The following is a 21,677-nucleotide window of genomic DNA, read 5'->3' as shown; positions in this document are numbered from 1 at the left end:
TTAATTCTAATGGTTTTATGTAATTTCTCTCTCTCACTCAAGAAATGGTCATACTCATGACCCATTCTCAATCCAAATGAAGCTTTTCATAAAGCTTTTCCTTAATCCAAGATTAATCTATGCTTGAGGCCAAATTAATGGCTTTTTTCTATGCTTTTAGTTTATGTATTTCATGAATATTGATGATTCAATCCATTATTGGGTTAATGATCCAATTAGGGATCATTCTAATCATTTCCTTAATGATAAGCTTTATCTTTCAAAATAAATTGAGATTTATCAGTCATAGTAACGGAGCTATGGCAAAATTTTTATAAAAATTACACATAAAATAATTTCATTCAAAGCATGAAAAGAGAACTTCTTACCATATTCTAGGAATTATTATCCTAGATTGATTGAAAGATATTCATTGTAATCATAGAGAAATTGATTTTTATACTATGAATAATTGGATTTCATGCATAGAGATATGCATAAAAGATTATTATTTTAATGTAAAAGAGTTACTTTTATCATATTTGGATTTCATGCATAGAGGTATGCATAAAAGATTATTATTTTAATATAAAAGTGTTACTTTTATTATATTTGGATTTCATGCATAGAGGTATGCATAAAAGATTATTATTTTAATATAAAAGTGTTACTCTTATAAAATTTGAATTTCATGCATAGAGGTATGCATAAAAGTTGATTATTTTATTATAAAAGTGTTACTTTTATCATAATTGAATTTCATGCATAGAGGTATGCATAAAAGATGATTATTTTAATATAAAAGTGTTACTTTTATCATATTTGAATTTCATGCATAGAGGTATGCATAAAAGTTGATTATTTTATTATAAAAGTGTTACTTTTATTATATTTGAATTTCATGCATAGAGGTATGCATAAAATTTGATTATTTTATTATAAAAGTGTTACTTTTATCATATTTGAATTTCATGCATAGAGGTATGCATAAAAGATTATTATTTTTATATAAAAGTGTTACTTTTATCATATTTGAATTTCATGCATAGAGGTATGCATCAAAGTTGATTATTTTATTATATAAGTGTTACTTTTATCATATTTGAATTTCATGCATAGAGGTATGCATAAAAGTTGATTATTTTATTATAAAAGTGTTACTTTTATCATATTTGAATTTCATGCATAGAGGTATGCATAAAAGTTGATTATTTTAATATAAAAGTGTTACTTTTATCATATTTGGAATTCATGCATAGAGGTATGCATAAAAGTTGATTATTTTATTGTAAAAGTGTTACTTTTATCATATTGGATTTCATGCATAGAGGTATGCATAAAAGATATTCTTTTTATACTAAAAGTGTGATTTTCATCATAAATGGATTTTATGCATAACTTAGATGCATAAGAGAAATTCTTTTATTCTAAAAGTGTAATTTCTACCAAATTGAATTCATGCATAGGAAGATGCATAAAAGAATGGATTTTTAATTCAAAAGTATTATTTTCATCCAAATTGAATTTATGCATAGGACGATGCATAAAAGATGGAGTTTTAATTCAAAAGTGTCAATTCTCATCTAAATTGAGTTTATGCATAGAAAGATGCATAAAAGATTGAATTTTAATTCAAAAGTGTCATTTTCATTTAAAATGAATTTATGCATAGGAAGATGCATAAAAGATTGATTTTTATTTCGAAAGTGTTAGTCTCCTTAAATGGAATTTATGCATAAATAAATGTGTAGAGAAATCTTATATCAAATATAAGAATTCTCTTGTATTCTATAAATAGATATGGGAAGTGATAGGATGTGATAAGAGGTATATGAGATGTGATAGGATGTAATAAGATGTGATAGGATGTGATAAGAGGCATATGAGATGTGATAGGATGTGATAAGATGTGTATGAGATGTGATAGGATGTGATAAGAGGTGTATGAGATGTGATAAGATGTGATAAGATGAGTTAGGATGTGATAAGATGAGTTAAGATGTGATAAGATATGTATGAGATGTGATAGGATGTGATAAGAGGTGTATGAGATGTGATAAGATGCATATGAGATGAGTTAGGATGTGATAAGATGAGTTAAGATATGATAAGATGTGTACGGGATGAGATAAGAAGTGTATGTGATGGGATAAGATGTATATGGGTTGTGATAGGGCGAGAATGGATGTGATGTAAAGAATAGATGTGAAGGCATATGTGGCTATAAGAATGGGAATGTGGAAATGGATGTATGTATGTGGATGTGTGGATGTGGAAATGGGAGTGTGGATGTATGAATGTGAAAACGGATGTATTCATGTAGATGTAGATGTGAATGAGATGTGAAAACGGATGTATTCATGTAGATGTAGATGTATAGATGTGAATGAGAATGTGGATGTGGATGTATGCATGGAGATGTTGATGTATGCATGGAGATGCAGATATATGTAGGTAGATGTAGATGTAGGTAGATGTAGATGTATGGATGTGAATGTGATTATGGATGTGAATGTGATTATGGATGTGGATATATGCATGGAGATGTTGATGTATGCATGGAGATGTGGATGTACGCATATAGGTGTAGATGTATGGATGTGAATGTGATTATGGATGTGGATGTATGCATGGAGATGTGGATGGATGGTTATGTATGTGGATGTGGATGTATGAATGAGGATGTGAAAATGGAGGTATGCATGGATGTGTATGTAGAATAATGAACGTGAATGTGTATGAAAAATAATGTGTCGTCGATATGAGTAAATGGATGAAAATGGACACATTGAATGGAATGTGGATTAAGTAATGTGGATTGAGGAGGGATAATGTGGAAAGACGAGAGTTCGATATAGAATCTGTATTTTGTGACTGTTTGTAAATGACTGTTTTATGTCGAGAATGTTGGGGAAGCATTTTGACCGTCTTGTGGATTAAGGTCATGGAGACCTAACTGATAAAGTTACAAGTGCTGACGGAGAGTCAATGGAGGACGTCTCGCGTAGCAAGGTCTCGACCGAGGTCTTGACCATCCTCGATTCGATTTAAATGGTGAGGTTCCGGTACGGTGGATGAGGGACCAAGGAAGCGGCCTATGAGTGAAGCACTAGGTCACCTGCGAGAAGGATCCTAGAGGGTGCTGACCATACGGTGCTCGAGCTCTGGGTCGCCGAAGATACCCACACGTGCGTCGTGAAAGATATTGAAACAAGGAATAAGAGTTGTTTTCTGAAACCGGGCATGGATCTGGTTGATTGACCTTGCTGGTCCTCAATGGATGAGTCCATGGCTCTTTTATATGGATCTGTGGGTTGATCTTGCTGATCTTCCACGGAGATTCCATTCTGTTATATGAATATATTGCAGGTTACTATGAGCTAGGAACTATGAAAAAGACCCCTGAGTGAACAGGTGGTGAGCGTTCTGGTTGCCAATGATGCCATAAGTATACCGATGAATGAATGACTGGAAATAAGGATTCAACCAGAGACTTTGAGGATTGTCATCAGTGACATAATGGTTTCATTAAAGTATTGTTTTAAAGATGCTAAGAAAAAGGCAATTTCATATTGGGTGTGTAAGTGGTGTGGCTAGTTTTATGTTTGCATGAACTTCTGGCTAGGGGGCCTTGGAACTCTTTTCCTTGGTACCGGGGACAAAACCTAACCAAATTCTTCATTGGATCCCATCACTACAGTGGTTGGGCGGTTGGCTAACCCATGGGACTGGATGGGGTTAGGTTGGACTGATGGATCCATAAACCGAGATTCAATTTCTGTTATTACGATAGATGAAGTAAATCCCAGATAGTAATTGTTCTATGGATAGGAATCAATGGCTGTGCCTCTTGATGGGGAAAAAAGCGTTGATCCCAATGATCCAAGTGCAAGTTTCTTCCTTGATCTGACCTGTTGAGATTCAAGCTCGATGTCAGTGTGAGCCAGCTATGCTATGTGCTGGTAGTTTAGGTAGGAACATGTGTGAGACATAAATGACCGCGTGTCCAGCTGGTCATAGTGTGTGGACATTAGCTAGGGTTAGTAGAGTGTGGACACAACTCATTGTGTGTTGTGTGGATTATGGATTAGTGCATTATGCTTTGTGTGAGAGTGGACATGGCTTCCCTCTATGGTTAGGGTTTGCAATATACATTAGGGTTTGCTTCTGTGTGTGTGTCTCCTCCTCCTCTACCGTTCTTTTAACATGGTATCAGAGCCTTGTGCTGTTTATTAGGGTTTATGTGTGAGTGAGTGAAGAGGGAGAAGAAGAAGCTGTGAAAAGAAGCTGTGAAGCTGGCCATTGGAGCTATGAAGCTTAGAGCACACCAAATACTATCAAATCTGAGAGCTTGGCCTACTGGGTAAGGTCTTCTAAACATCCTTGAGCGGATTGCAGGTGAAACAGGCAAAAGCAAAGCAAAATAGAGCAAATCAAAGCAAAGAAAAATTCTGGTTTTTGAAGCTTTCCAATAAAGCTTGGGAACATTGATGTATGGTGGAAATACGTGTGATTCTGGCAAAAGACATATGTATTTGACAAAGAGGGATGTATTAGCAACCCATGTGCAAGCCTTGAACAAATTTTGGAGCAATTTGAATGCATTTAATTGAGTGGAAAACTCTGGTTTTTGAGCTCTCACAAAACAGAGAAAAGCAAGTCAAAAATTGAAGCATTTGGAGCATGTTTTTGGTAAAAATCAAAGCATTGATGGGTCACACATATGCCTAGGTGTGTTGGGCACTCAAATACATCATCAAATAGCAAGTTAATCACTCCCAAAGCCCTCATTTGCAGGCGGCGCAGCCAGACAGGAGAAAACAGAGCATTTTTCTGGTTTTTTGCCTACGAGGAGATCAATTTCTCACTTGGTACTTGACATATTCCACAATTTCTTTAGAAATTGGATGATTTACACTTTGGAGAAGAGGGCTATGTGATTTGTTTGGTCAATGATGCCTAATTGAGCTGGGAATGAGTTGATTAAAACAGGCTGTCCTCTGGTTGTAGAGAAACAGAGCATTTTAATTGAGCAATTAATCTTTGGTGTTTTACAATTGGACAAATTCCTCTTACATGGAGTTGATGGACACTATTGCTAAGACAATGAATGCCTGGTTGCTCAATTTGGTGAAATATTGAAGAAATTAGGGCCAAATCATTACTGGTTTTTCTGGTTTTTCCAAAAACAGAAAAAGGGGTTTTCAAAAATTGATATGTACACATGTCAGATGGTGTTGATACTCAACATTGAGGTTCATTAGGTGTCAATGCAAGTTTCCCATACTTGATTGCACCATTACATTGTGATTTGGAGCCTTGGAAGGCGTGTCAATTCAGGGTATCCCGCACTGAGTGAGTCAGTTCATCTCGGATGATTACAGGTTGATTTCCTACATCAAATTTGGAGTTTGTTGACTACCTTGGAGTATCTCGAACATTCATTGGAGTTTGGTTGAGCTGAGGAAGGCTCATTTACAGATTTGAAGTGTGCGGAAGGTGTATGCATTGAGCAACATGTCGGACAATCCAGTTCAGGTTGTTGGTGAAAAGCTGGATAGGAAGAACTTCCAGGCATGGAAGTACAGGATAAAGAGTTTCTTGAAAGGGAAAGGATTTTGGAATCTCATTACAGGTGCTGAGCCTGAGCCTGAGCTACCTCGGCAACCTACACAGCAGCAGCTTATTGCTCATAAGCAATGGTCAGAGAGAGCATTCAAAGTGCTGCATTATTTGTCTATATGCATTTCTGATGCTATGCTCATACACATTCAGGATGCTGAGAATCCCAAAGATGCATGGGATACTTTGGTCAAGATGTTTGATACAGATACGAGTGCTCGCAAGTCTCAATTGCGACAGCAGATACACAATGTGAAAAGGAATAAAAGGAGCATACATGATTATGTGCAAGAAATCAAGTTTGCAGATGCATTGGCCACAATAAATGCCCCCATGCCTGATGATGATTTGGTGGATATTACCTTGCGTGGTCTTGGCAAGGAATACAAATCTTTTGATACATCTATCTCAGTGAGGAGTACAGGTTTACCCGACTTCGATGAGTTGGTTTCACTCTTGTTGGTTGAGGAAATCAAGCTCAGTGATTCATTTCTGGATGCATCTACTAGCCATGATGATGGCAGAAATCAGGCTTTCTACTCGCAGAGAGGCTTTAGAGGCAAGGGGAGATTTGCATCACGTGGACGTGGTGGTAATGATCGTGGATGGCTGGATAGACCTCCACAATAGAATTTTCAGCCTTCTTATGGTGCTCGAGGTGGTCGTGGATATGCACCTCAACGAGGCAGAGGTACCCCCCGTGGTCGAGGACGTTGGCAAGGCCAACAAAATTCTATGCAAGATGTGGAATGCCATTATTGTGGCAAATATGGTCATATGGCGAGAGATTGTTTCCGCAAACAGAATGATTTGAGAGGGGGAAGAGCACAGCGTGGTGGTCATTATGGTGGAAACTATGCACAACATGGTGGTAACTATGCATCAAGTAGCAATGATGGAACTGCAAATCATTTGTTTGCCATGAAGCATGTTGTGGGTTCTATGACAACAAATGCTGAGAATGATGATACATGGTATATGGACTCAGGAGCATCAAACCATATGACATGTCATGGTGAATGGTTTGAGCATATGAAGCCAATGGATGTCAAAGGCTATGTGGAAACAAGTGATGATACCCAGCATGTCATTACACATGTTGGAAGTGTACCATTGGTCATGCATAATGGTCAGACAAAGTCTATGTCAGATGTGCTGTATGTGCCTTCGATCACTAAGAGCTTGGCCTCAGTTGGTCAAATGGTAGAACAGGGATTACAGGTTAGATTCAATGAGCATGGATGCTTCGTTGAAGACTTCAAACATGGATGTAGAGTGATTGCTAAAGGCAAGAAAGAAGGAAGACTGTTTAAGCTGGATGCTGGAATTCCTGAGCTAAAATCAGCCATGTTCTCAAAGAGCAGGAATGTGGTACAGGATATTGATATGTGGCATAAGAGGATTGGACATGTCAATATACAGAGATTAAAGAACATGCAAACAAGAGGCATTGTCAATGGATTGCCTAGGTTCAAATATGATGGACATATGCATGTTTGTGAAGCCTGTCAGTTTGGGAAGCAGGCAAGGTTGAGATTTCCTAGAGAAGGAAATATGAGTAACAGGCCACTTGAGATAGTACACAGTGATGTATGGGGTCCTGCACAAAATCCATCTATCAAAGGCAGTTTATACTATGTTACATTCATAGATGATTTCAGCAGGATGACATGGATATACTTTCTGAAAGAGAAGAGTGAAGTGTTGGAAAAATTCATGGATTTCAAAGCTTTTGCAGAAAAGCAGTATGGCTGTTGGATTAAATGTCTGAGGACAGATGGAGGTGGTGAATACACCTCAAAGGCTTTTGAGCATTTCTTGAGGAAGCATGGAATAAGAAGACAATTGACTTGCAGGTATACACCTCAGCAGAATGGTGTGGCTGAGAGAAAGAATAGAGTCATATGTGAAGTGGCTAGGGCGATGCTCAATGAAAAGAGCATGCCAGATTACTATTGGGAAGAAGCATGTGCTACTGCAGTGTATATACTGAACAAAACACCTATAGCAGCCATTCATGGAAGCACGCCAGAGATGCGGCTTACAGGTTACAGGCCAGACATTGGACATCTTAAAGTTTTTGGATGCATAGCTTATGTACATGTGCCTAATGCAAGAAGAAGGAAGTTGGATCCTAAAGCAGAGAAATGTGTATTTGTTGGATATGCACAGGATCGAAAGGCCTACAAGTGTTATAATCCACAAACTAGACAAGTGGTCATCTCACGTGATGTGGTGTTTGATGAGCTTGCTAGTTGGTATAAAGCAAAAGATGAGGGTGTTATTGAGTCACTTGAGGCTGATGTTCATGTGAACTTGCCACCACAAGCAAGTTCTAGTTCTACTACTATGTCTGGGCCAGCAGAGCAGAAGCTGAGAGCAGCAGTGTACGTCCATGGTCAGGACGTTTGAGGCATGAGAGTGTAAGCACTGGGAGTAGTGCTATGGACAAAGGAAAGAAGAAAGTCGAAGGAATTGGAATCACAGGATATGAGTCATCTAGTTATGAGAGTTTGGATGAGGAGCTTGGCATACCTGTTTTACGCACACCTGGTGCTAGGTAGTACAGATATGTGCCACCACATGCTAGAGTTACAGGTGTACAGAGTGATCCGCAGGCATTACGGAGATCCCAGAGAGTTAGATATCCTGTTGATAGGTTGACATATAGAGATTTTTCTATGCAATATGTATACATGACATCTATGGTGAAGCATGTGGAACCTACATGCTATATAGAGGCTATTGGAGAGCATGTATGGGAAAAAGCAATGGATGTGGAGATGGACGCATTGGTCCATAATGATACATGGGATTTGGTTGCCCTACCAAAGGACAAGAATGTTATTGGATGTAAATGGGTTTACAAAGTGAAGTGCAAATCTGATGGTTCTATTGAGAGACACAAAGCAAGATTGGTAGCAAAGGGTTATGCACAGACCCATGGATTGGATTATGATGAGACGTTTAGTCCAGTGGCTAAGATGGGCACAATGAGAGCAGTCATTGCTATGGCTGCAGCTAATGGCTAAGATGGGCACAGTGAGAGCAGTCATTGCTATGGCTGCAGCTAATGGCTGGGAAATGCATCAGATGGATGTCAAAAATGCATTTCTGAATGGAGATCTACAAGAGGAAGTGTACATGGCACAGCCAGAAGGGTATGTACACCCTAGATATCCCACTCACGTATGCAGGTTGAAAAAGGCATTGTATGGTCTAAAGCAAGCACCTCGTGCTTGGAGTGATAAGATGAGCAGATATCTTATCTCACTTGGTTTTCAAATTTCTACAGCAGATTCTTCACTCTATGTGAAGAAGACACAGCATGGGATTGTTTTACTAGTCATCTATGTGGATGATTTGATTATCACAGGTGATCATGGTGCAGATGTGTTGTATGTCAAGAAAGCTTTGAGTGGGAAATTTGACATGAAAGATCTTGGTGAGTTGAGATACTTCCTTGGAATTGAAGTGGTGAAAGATCATGCACGTACTTGGTTAGTACAGCGCCAATATGCATTGGATATGTTGGCAAAGTATGGCATGACAGGGTGTAAGCCTATGAGTACACCATTGGAGCAAAATGTGAAGTTGCGGGCTGATTATGGCGAGGAATTGGATGATCCTTCTATGTACAGGAAGATGGTTGGTAGTCTCATATATATGACTATCACACGCCCGGATTTGAGTTATGCTGTGGGGCTAGTTAGCCAGTTTATGCAGAGCCCCAGGAAACCACATTTGGATGCAGTGAGACGCATCATGAGATATGTGAAGACCACAGCACATTATGGTTTATTTTATGAGAGTGGTAAAAGCTTGGACATACATGGCTACACAGATGCTGATTGGGCAGGTAGCGCATATGACAGGAGGTCTACTAGTGGCTATGCTTTTACACTTGGAAGTGCCATGGTGAGTTGGAGTAGCAAAAAGCAACCTACAGTTGCTTTATCCAGTACAGAGGCTGAGTACAGGGGTGCGGCATTAGGAAATTTTTGAGCTCATTTTGGGGCCCTGTAAGGAAGTTTGACCGGAATATTCCCTCCAAAAAGGGGCACTGGATAAAATTTTTGCAAACGAACTCCAAATTTGTCGGACCTCACATATTTAGATTCTACTCTTCAAAAGCTATCCATTGATATATAACACGATAGGGTTCAGAGAAGGGACAAGATAGATACCTAGAAGATTCCTTTTTGCCTACGAATCTTCTACGTTAGACAAGATAGATACCTAGAAGATTCCTTTTTGCCTACGAATCTTCTACTTAACGTAGAAGATTCGTAGGCAAAAAGGAATCTTCTAGGTATCTATCTTGTCCCTTCTCTGAACCCTATCGTGTTATATATCAATGGATAGCTTTTGAAGAGTAGAATCTAAATATGTGAGGTCCGACAAATTTGGAGTTCGTTTGCAAAAATTTTATCCAGTGCCCCTTTTTGGAGGAAATATTCCGGTCAAACTTCCTTACAGGGCCCCAAAATGAGCTCAAAAATTTCCTAATGCCATTGCCACTCTTGGCAGATTTATGTGAGGGAATATTCCGGTCAAACTTCCTTACAGGGCCCCAAAATGAGCTCAAAAATTTCCTAATGCCATTGCTACTTGTGAGGCTATATGGTTAAAGAGTCTCTTGGCAGATTTATGTGAGCCTCTTGATGGGAAAGTTGTCATTCATTGTGACAACATGAGTAGTATATAGTTGGCAAAGAATCCAGTGTTTCATGCGAGGACCAAACACATAGAGGTCCATTATCACTTTGTCAGAGAGAAGGTGCTGGATGGTACAGTTGATCTTCACTATGTGAAGACTGATGAGCAGGTGGCTGATATCTTCACGAAGCCACTTAGCAGGGAGAAGTTTGAGTACTTCCGGACTATGTTGGGAGTACATGGGATGAGCTTGAGGGGGAGTGTTGGAAGTTTTTTTCGGGTTCGATTTTGGAAAAACCGACGGATTAGTCTCTTGTCCGGATATCCGTGGTGGTGGACGAGGCCCCGAGTGTGGGACCCTGCCCCGCGCATGATGTGCTACTTCCGCTGCTAGCATCCCGAATTAGTTGTGTGGTAGGGACAGGGATCTTACAGTTGATATTAGTGTAAGATTCCTCCCCCAGCCTTCGAGGTATACAGGAGTAAGAACCTCCCTTTCTGATTTTATAATTATTCCCTCTCTAAAATAAAAGAAGGAAGACCTTTCCCCATAATACTTTCTCAGGAGCCCCACCTGTTTTAAGGATTCAGATCGATGAGTTCAGAAGTAAGAACCGGTGTTTTAGATGCCAATTTTTTATACTAAAAGTGTGATTTTCATCATAAATGGAATTTATGCATAACTTAGATGCATAAGAGAAATTCTTTTATTCTAAAAGTGTAATTTCTACCAAATTGAATTTATGCATAGGAAGATGCATAAAAGAATGGATTTTTAATTCAAAAGTGTTATTCTCATCCAAATTGAATTTATTCATAGGACGATGCATAAAAGATGGATTTTTATTTAAAAGTGTCAATTCTCATCTAAATTGAGTTTATGCATAGGAAGATGCATAAAAGATTGAATTTTAATTCAAAAGTGTCATTTTTATTTAAAATGAATTTATGCATAGGAAGATGCATAAAAGATTGATTTTTATTTTGAAAGTGTAGTCTCCTTAAATGGAATTTATGCATAAATAAATGTGTAGAGAAATCTTATATCAAATATAAGAATTCTCTTGTATTCTATAGAAAGATTTGGGAAGTGATAGGATGTGATAAGAGGCATATGAGATGTGATAGGATGTGATAAGATGTGTATGAGATGTGATAGGATGTGATAAGAGGTGTATGAGATGTGATAAGATGCATATGAGATGAGTTAGGATGTGATAAGATGAGTTAAGATGTGATAAGATGTGCATGAGATGTGATAGGATGTGATAAGAGGTGTATGAGATGTGATAAGATGTGGTAAGATGCATATGAGATGAGTTAGGATGTGATAAGATGAGTTAAGATATGATAAGATGTGTATGGGATGAGATAAGAAGTGTATGTGATGGGATAAGATGTATATGGGTTGTGATAGGGCGAGAATGGATGTGATGTAAAGAATAGATGTGAAGGCATATGTGGCTATAAGAATGGGAATGTGGAAATGGATGTATGTATGTGGATGTGTGGATGTGGAAATGGGAGTATGGATGTATGAATGTGAAAACGGATGTATTCATGTAGATGTAGATGTATAGATGTGAATGAGAATGTGGATGTGCATGTATAGATGGTTTCATTAAAGGATTGTTTTAAATTTAAATTAGCGTATGCTAAGAAAAAGGCAATTTCATATTGGGTGTGTAAGTGGTGTGGCTAGTTTTATGTTTACATGAACTTCCGGCTAGGGGGCCTTGGAGCTCTTTTCCTTGGTACCCGGGACAAAACCTAACCAAATTCTTAATTGGATCCCATCACTACAGTGGCTAACCCATGGGACAACCCATGGGACTGGATGGGGTTAGGCTGGACTGATGGATCCGTAAACCGAGATTCAATTTTTGTTATTACGATAGATGAAGTAAATCCCGGATAGTAATTGTTCTATGGATAGGAATCAACGGCTGTGCCTCTTGATGGGGAAAAAAGCGTTGATCCCAATGATCCAAGTGCAAGTTTCTTCCTTGATCTGACCGAGTACCTTTATAGGTGCAGTCGGATCAGTTTGATCAGTAATGGTCTTGACTACGTTAGAGTAAAAAGTTATCCTGGTGGAATCATCTGTGTTTTTCGGGTAAAGGAAGTTTTTTTCGGGTTCGGTTTTGGAAAAACCGACGGATTAGTCTCTTTGTCCGGATATCCGTGGACGAGGCCCCGAGTGTGGGACCCTACCCCGCACATGATGTGCTACTTCCGCTGCTAGCATCCCGAATTAGTTGCGTGGTAGGGACAGGGATCTTACATAGGTGATTAAGGAGTTTGAAGTAGGTCATTTTGGGCTATCTTTAGGGGAAGCTTTTGTTATGTCCACTAAAGAGTGCAAAGAGCCAATAGAACCAGCATTTGAGCACATAGCATGAGCAATTGGTCCTCCTTGCAGGTCCATGGTGGAGTTCTCAGTTAAGCTAGGCTTATCATTTATTTTCATAGCTTGTGAGCTTGAGTCAAGAAACTCACTCTCCTTGATTGCTACCATAGCAACATTGGAGTGAGCATCTTGTTGCCATCCCCCTCATGTGAAGGGTGTCATGAAAGAAGTAGCACATGATTGTCTTTGAGGTGATGTTCCAACTAGTCTTGGCACTCGAGTTTCTACCTTATTTTCTTGAGCTTGTTGCTTGGGCACATTTGTAGGTAGGTCGCAAGCGTCGCTCATTTTGAACTAACTTAGCAATTAAATTGGTAACCTCTTGAAGATGCTCAGCTCGTTTCATGGTACCAGATATAGCTTACACAATTTCTTGCTAAAGGACTTCATAGATTTGGTGCGTGGACAAGTACTTGAGTAGTTGGGTCTCAATGTTGTATTCCCAATCTACACTTTTGAGTATCCCATTCGTCCATATGCTAAAATATCCTCTAGAAAATGGAGCAACATTCGAGTTCTTTGGAGCCTCTAAGGAAGGTTGTATTGGAACTGCTTGAGTAATGGGCACTAATGGCTTTGTTTGGTCATTGTGTGCCTCTTGGGGTTCTAGATTCATTATAGAGTTTGGCACTATGACTTGCATTTTTTTTTCAAGTGTTACTTTTGAGTGTTGTGTAGACTGGGTGTTCTTTGACTCTTGATTTGTAAAGTCTAATGGGATTTTGGCTTGGTTCAGCTAGTTGGGGTGTCGGATCCACTAGGGATAGGGTAGAGTTGGTTGGTGTAGTTTCAACCTCGACTGCAATGGAGGGGAGGGTAGGGGTATCTGTGTCCCACAAAATACAGAATCTATTAAATTTTTTATCATAATCATAAAAGGGTTATTCTTATAAAAATTATTTTTTATGCATAAATAGATGCAGAACGAAATTCTTTTTATTTTAAAAGCGTTATTCCTATTAAATTTGATTTTATGCATAAAAAGATTTTCTTTTAAAAGAGTTATTCCCACTGAAGTTGATTTTTATGCATAAATAGATATATAAAGAATTTTTGTATCAAAATTAGAATTCTCTTAAATTCTATGTTTAAATTCTATGAGTATTTGATACATGAATAATTAAATACTCTAAGAGAGAAATTTCTATCGTTTTATATTCACACGGATTGTAAAAAGAGAATTCAAGAAATCTATCGAGATCGAAATATTTAGATAAATGATTAATCTATTCCTCATTGGAATTCGTAACTAATTTAGAAATCAATTAAGTGAATATTCAAAGAAAAAAATTCAGTAAAAAAGTAACTGAATTATCAAACCTTTTCAAGAAAGATAGATCGAGAAAAATCGTATCCGACTGGAACCTTGAATCAGACTATGACCAAGACCAAACTCTTTTGTCACTTTTGAGGAAAGAAGGTGTGACCAGCTTAGAAAAATATACTCAAAACTTTCGCTAAATTAAAAACTAAGTTTGAGACCCTTCGAATTGAGGTTAAAGAATTCGAGGAATTCTCGTATGAAATTCAGAACTCCGATCAAGAAGTTTTGGGGATACTGATTCAAGAAATACTCCTTGTATTCAAAAGAATCAAATTTCATAAGAATAACACTTTTGTAATAAAAAATATCCTTTATTCATTTTTCTATGCATAAAAATCAAATTTCATAAGAATAACACTTTTGTAATAAAAAAATTCCTTTATAAATCTTTCTATGCATAAAATCAAGTTTAATGAGAATAACACTTTTGTAATAAAAAAATTTCTTTATGCATCTTTCTATGCGTAAAAATCAAGTTTAATGAGAATAACACTTTTGTAATAAAAAATTTTCTTTATGCATCTTTCTATGCGTAAAAATCAAATTGAATGAGAATAATACTTTTGTAATAAAAAAAATTTGTTTATGTATCTTTCTATGCGTAAAAATCAAATTTAATGAGAATAAAACTTTTGTAATAAAAAATTTTCTTTATACATCTTTCTATGCATAAAAATCAAGTTTAATGAAAATAAAAATCAGATAACAATTCATTCAGATCATATCACTCATATCCTTAACACAATAATGGTCCATTAGACTGAAATTTCCATCTGAACATTCCTTGCCATGGAATTTCAATTATATAGGTTTTTAATTTGTCATCCCTTAACTTGATCCACTAGGTCAAGTGTTAACAGTTTAATGAGAATAACACTTTTGTTATTAAAAAAATTTCCTTGTTACATCTTTGTATGCATAAAAATCAAATTTAATGAGAATAACACTTTTGTAATTAAAAAATTCCTTTATGCATCTTTTTATGCATAAAAATCAAATTTAATGAGAATAACACTTTTGTAAATAAAAAAATTCCTTTATGCATCTTTCTATGTATAAAAATCAAGTTTAATGAGAATAACACTTTTGTAATAAAAAAAAATCTCTTATGCATCTTTCTATGCGTAAAAATCAAATTTAATGAGAATAACACTTTTGTAATAAAAAAATTTCCTTTATGCATCTTTCTATGCATAAAAATCAAATTTAATGAGAATAACACTTTTGTAATAAAAAAATTCCTTTACGCATATTTCTATGCATAACAATCAAATTTAATGAGAATAACACTTTTGTAATTAAAAAAATTCCTTTATGCATCAATCTATGCATAAAAATCAAATTTAATGAGAATAATAGTTTTGTAATTAAAAAAATTCGTTTATGCATCTTTCTATGCATAAAAATCAATTTTAATGAGAAGAACACTTTTGTAATTAAAAAAAATTCCTTTATGCATCTTTCTATGCATAAAAATCAAATTTAATGAGAATAACACTTTTGTAATAAAAAATTCATTTATGCATCTTTTTATGCATAAAAATCAAATTTAATGAGAATAACACTTTTGTAATAAAAAATTTCTTTATGCATTTTTCTATCCATAAAAAGCAAATTTAATAATTAATATCAGTGATATCCATGCTTATTCATAGGTGAATATGTACATGGAGTAATTAGAATATTTCTTTTAGATGCAAAAATGGTGGGAATTTACTTCTTTGGAATAACATAAAAACAAACTTTCTTTTCCACAAAATTCTGGAAAATTTTTCCATAACCTTCTTTGTATGGCTATGCATTTCTCTTTTTTATCATTCTTTATTTAACTTAAATTAACCCAAATTAGATTTATAGAACTCTAATTTACATAATTTTCTAAATTCAAGAGAGTAAATAATAAAAAGAGTTTAATTAATCCTTTAGTTAATTTTTCTAAGATTGAAAAAGGTTGGAATGTAAAGAGAAGAAGGGGGTGGCCTTTTTATCAAAGGCATAGCATTTGAATTTAATTCAATATCTGAAGAACATAAAAATTAAGAAAACCATAGATACTTTATTAAACAAGTAAGAAAATTAGCTTACATGGAGCTTGAAAGCTCTTCTTTGGCTTGAGGGATTGAGGGTTCTACTCTTGTTTGAAGCAAGAGTGACCACCAATTCACTTTGGAGAAGATTAGGCCAAAAACAATTGAATTATTAAAAAATTCAATGTAGATGGCTCACAACAACAGGAGTAGAGTAACAGTGCATAAACACCATTAAGCTTTTACAAAGGGGGAGGGTTCTATTTATAGGAAAAAGTGAGCCTCTAACCAAGCAAACTGATTCTAGAATTTTCAAATCACTTTGGTCAATTTTTGACCATTTTTGGGTCAATTTAGCTTACTTTTTGGATCTAGTTTTGAAATAAGAGAGAAAAAGGCGCTTACTTCATGAACGGAGATCCCCACACTGAGGTGTCAAAATCCAGTTTTCTTAATTCTTTTCTTTGGTCCTTAGTCCACACTTCATCTTATGTGAGCATTTACTCATTTTTGGGGGGGTTTTCTTTTATTCTTCAATTTATCTCCTCCCTACATTTGGATTAATCTTATTGGTCCATAGGAACCTTAATTGGACCATAATCCAATTTTTTTAAAAAATCTGGACCCTTAGGCTAAGGTCCTTTATACCTATTTTCAATTAATTCCAATTGCACCGTGGAAGATTCTTATTGAATTTCAGTTTCAGGGGAAATCATTTTAGACACTAGAAGGATTTTTATATCCGAAAATATCTCAATTTTGAATTACCTTCCTCTAGACATTTTCTCTCTCCAGGCCAAAACAGGGTAAAACATGATCTTTCTTTTATTTCAAAGAGGAGACTAAATATAAGATCAGAAGGGGAGGTTCTTATACCTGCACACCTCAAAAGCTGGAGGGAGGAATCTTACATCCTACCCCACTTAAAAAATGCGAGATGACCTCATCTCGCAAACTAGAGGACAACTCTTTCCCTTAAGATCCAACTGATTCTGGGGTTCCTTATAGTCTGGTGAACCCAAGAGAATCCTAGGATAAAGATCCCTTATATAGAACTCATCATCAGATAACAATTCATTTAGATCATATCATTCATATCCTTAACACAATAATGGTCCATTAGACCGAAATTTCCATCTGAACATTCCTCTCCATGGAATTTCAATTATACAGGGTTTTAATTTGTCATCCCTTAACTTGATCCACTAGGTCAAAAGTTAACAATAGCAATCTGTCAACAAGCACAATCCACTAATCTCATAGTGATTTGCTGAAGTCATTATCATCATTCTAGTTACAAACATCATCACAAGGACTCGTCCCAATCATCCCCATTGTGGTTTTGCTCAGCTTATCGCTTTTCAACCAAAATTCAGGAATCATCATTTTTTCAATCAGAATCCAATTCAACTCATCAGTTCTCAACCAGAATTTGAAAATCATATCATTAGAATTCATCATCTGGATAGCTTTTTTGCTTATAATTTCAAGGTCTTAGATGCCAGTAAAGAGCTGCAGTTATACCCTCGGTATATACGGGTAGTCATGGTCCTTGAAATTATAAGGTAAATACCATCATGTCTAGGCCTCAAGCAAGTCAGGGATTCCATGCAATTGCGGTACTTCCATTTGAAGACCCAATTACTAAATTATGAATTTAGTAATTGGGTCTTCCATTTGAAGACCCAATTACTAAATTATGAATTTCCATTTGAAGACCCAATTACTAAATTATGAATTTCAGTCTGAATATCAATTTGTACGAATTTCATTAGTAATTGGGTCTTCCATTTGAAGACCCAATTACTAAATTATGAATTTCAGTCTGAATATCAATTTGTATGAATTTCATCACACATTTCTAACTTTTTACTGTTACTTCATAAAGTTTTGACATTTTTGGCTTCTCGGTTGATTCACTTTAGCCAATTTTCTCTGATACCAGCTGAAAGATCCCTGTCCCCTCTGCGCAATGAATCCAGGGATGCTAGCAGTGGAAGTAACACTTCTTGCGTAGGGCAGGGTCCCTCACTCGGGGCCTCGCCCATGGATATCCGGAATAAGAGACTAATCTATTAGTTCTAAAACCGAACCCGGAAAAACTTCCCTCGGTCGAAAAACACGGGCAATTCCTCCAGGATATTTTTACTCTAACGTAGTCAAGAGCCTTAACTAGCTGAACTGATCTGACCGTACCTGTAAGTCCCAGTCAGATCAAGGAAAAGATTGCACTTGGATCATAGAGACCAATGCTTTTTTCAGCATTGAGAGGCACAACCTTTGATTCTTTTCCATAGAATAATTTTTATCTGGGATTTACTTCATCTATCGTACCATAATAGAATTGAGTCTCATATTAGGGATCCATCAGTCCAGCCTAACCCCATCCAGTCCTCCTAAGGGTTAGCCAACCGCCCAACCACTGTAATGATGGGATTTATTTAAGAATTTGGTTAGGTTTTGTCTCGGGTACTAGGAAAAAGAGTTCCCAGCCCCCCTAGCCGGATATTCATGCAAACTTAAAACTAGTCACACAATTGTCTTTCTCACGGATTCAGCTATCTTTAAAACAATCTTTTAAAACTATATATCACTGATCAATAATCCTCCAAAATATCCGGTTGAATCCTAATTTTTAATTTTTCCTTCATCGGTGTACCTATGGCATCTCACCACTTGTCCACTTAGGGATCTTTTCGATAGTTCCTAGCTCATAGTACCTGGTAATTTATTAACTTATAAAAATCAAAATGAAACGTGTGGGTATCTTCTGCGACCCAAAGCCCGAGCACCGTATGGTCAGCACCCTCTAGGATCCTTCGTCGCAGGTCACCTAACGCTTCACTCATAGGCCGCTTCCTTAGTCCCTCATCCATCGTACCGAAAGCTCACCATTTAAATCAAACCGAGACTGGTCAAGACCTTGGTCAACCTTGTTATGTGAGACGTCCTCCATTGACTCTCTGTCAGCTATTGCAACTTTATCAGATAGGTCTCCACGACCTCATTCACAAGACGGTCAAAATGCTTCCCCAGCATTTTTTACATAAAACAGTCATTAAAAAACAGGTCATAAATACAGTTTCTATAACGAACTCTCGTCTTTCCACATTGTTCCACCATTTATTTCATATGTATTCCCATTCTCATCACATCATTGTCCATCTCATCACATATTTTCTCATTTATCTGCATCAGATCTCATCACTCGCGTCTACCCATATCCACATCTCATCACATCATAATCATTCACATCACATATCACATTTATCCCAATTTACATCACATCTCATTCACTCACATTCCGATTCACATGACATCACATCTCATTTATTCACATCTCGATTCACATCACATCACATCTATTCATGTCCATCACATTCATTTACATCACATCACATCTATTCACATGCATCTCATCACATCTTTTCTCATTTATCCGCATCCGATCTCATCACTCGCATCTACCCATATCCACATCTCATCACATCATAATCATCCACATCACATATCACATCTATCCCAATTAATATCACATCTCATTCACTCACATCCCGATTCACATGACATCACATCTCATTCATTCACATGACATCACATCTCATTCATTCACATCTCGATTCACATCACATCACATCTATTCACGTCCATCACATTCATTTACATCACATCCATTTACATCCATCACATCACATTCATTCATATCCATCACATTCATTCATTCATATCCACCACATTCATTCTCATAATCATCCCATCACATGCATTCTATCCACATTATATCACATCACTTCTATCCACATCATATCTCATTCATACACATCTCATCTCGTTCATCCACATCTATCCAATCGTTCACATGTACGACTACTCGCATCTTTCCATACATTCATATCTATCACTTCACATCCACATATATTCATGTCACATCACATTCTTTCACATACACATCCACATCCATTCTTTCTGTAAGGTTCCCTCCTTCAAAAAACAGGGGAACCACTTAAGATAGTCCACTAAGTCTTATCTTGGAGAAAATTTCCTACTCATCAACACCTTGACCATGCAGAGATTCAAGGATACGATTCATAGGTAAGACCTAGTTCTATCCCGCAGGGGGAGCGTGGTCTTCTAAAAATCAAATCACCCATAGAGTAATTGATCATAATTTGGGTAAGTACTAGTCTTGATTCCTAGAGACAACACTTTTTTTCTCATCCATGCAAGGCACAGCCGCTAGCCTAGTCTTCTAGAATAGAATTGCTCGAGAACCTATTTATCTAATGTAGGGCTTTCACTTAATATGTTGGAAAGCTACTCGACTAATCGGGTCCACCCATCCGTAGGGATGGTGCTGTCAGGCATTCCATCCTCCCACTTTCCACCCTACTCACGCGTCAATTTGTTTTCTAATTAATCCTACCACACTGTTTGACATAAATAAACATGTTCCTTAATTAAGGCCCTTTTCACAAGGTTTATTAAAACAACCTTTCTACACAATACACAATCATGCCAAGATAAGATTTAAAAGAAAAGTTTATACATGAATCAATTTCATACAAGCCAAATCGGCTCTCTTATTCTTTTCCTTTATACCGCCGATGATCTAGAATTCGGCCTTCCAGCCTCTACATGCTGGGCAAAACCCTACGGGACCATACACCTCATTGTATGGTGAGGACTCAAGCCGGCCTGTCGCCCTCTCAGGCTCCATCGCTCGATCCTCTCGCCCCTCAGAGGGATGTCTGTGCACTAGGGTGGGCAAATTCACCGCACTAGCCTGGGCCCTCAGAACTAGGCAGCATCACAATCACTCGCCTCAATCGGCGAACCTCATTCTCCCAATGGTATGAGGGATACCATGGGCCAACTCCGGGCCTTACTAACGTCTTCGCCGTCCGGCTATACAAGCACAAGAACGGGGCAGTGTCAAGGCAGGGAGAAGTTATACCTGTACCTTAATTTAAACAAGATAACAATCCATTTTCTCAACTTAACCATAGAACTAGAATCCATGTTACCTTTTTAATTACCTTCTTAAGAAAACAATCCTTTTCACAAATATTTTAGCATTTCAACTTGAGATTGCGAGATATTATTAAGGCATATGCTATTGTTTAAAAGAATACAAACTTTAAATAGTAAATCACTCAAATAGATCACTATTAACAATTAGTAGAGAAGCCGGGGCCATACCTCAACCCCTAAGAATGATATATAATTGAAAAACAAAATATGTATATACCTTATAGAAATTTGTCATTTATCGTTGCCTTTGCTCAACAAGAGCTTTAGAACTTGACATATGAGAATAGAGTCTTCTAATACCTTGTCTTTTGATTGAAATCATCCAATAATCTCCAAGCTTTATCTCCTCTTACTCATACTGTGACTCTTCTCTCTTTCTAAGGTCTATGGCAAAATAGCCTTCTTCTCTTATAGGGCTACGGGATACTATTCTTTCTCTAAAAGAAAAGCTATGGAGTTTTGGTTCCTTTCTCTGAAAGACCATAGCAATCTAAGCTTCTTTTCTAAGATATTAGATAAGGATAAAGGGATATATACATCTCAAACTCTAGGATTACCTTGAGGCTACTTACTGCCTTCTCAAAGTTTTCTCTGTGTAGAGATCCTGACAGAAACAGCAAATTGT

This window comes from Cibotium barometz, chromosome 43 (genome assembly GCF_041138505.1).
Source record: "Cibotium barometz isolate CiBa-2024 chromosome 43, ASM4113850v1, whole genome shotgun sequence".
In the NCBI taxonomy this organism is placed as follows: Eukaryota; Viridiplantae; Streptophyta; class Polypodiopsida; order Cyatheales; family Cibotiaceae; genus Cibotium; species Cibotium barometz.
This window is presented reverse-complemented; position numbering follows the sequence as displayed.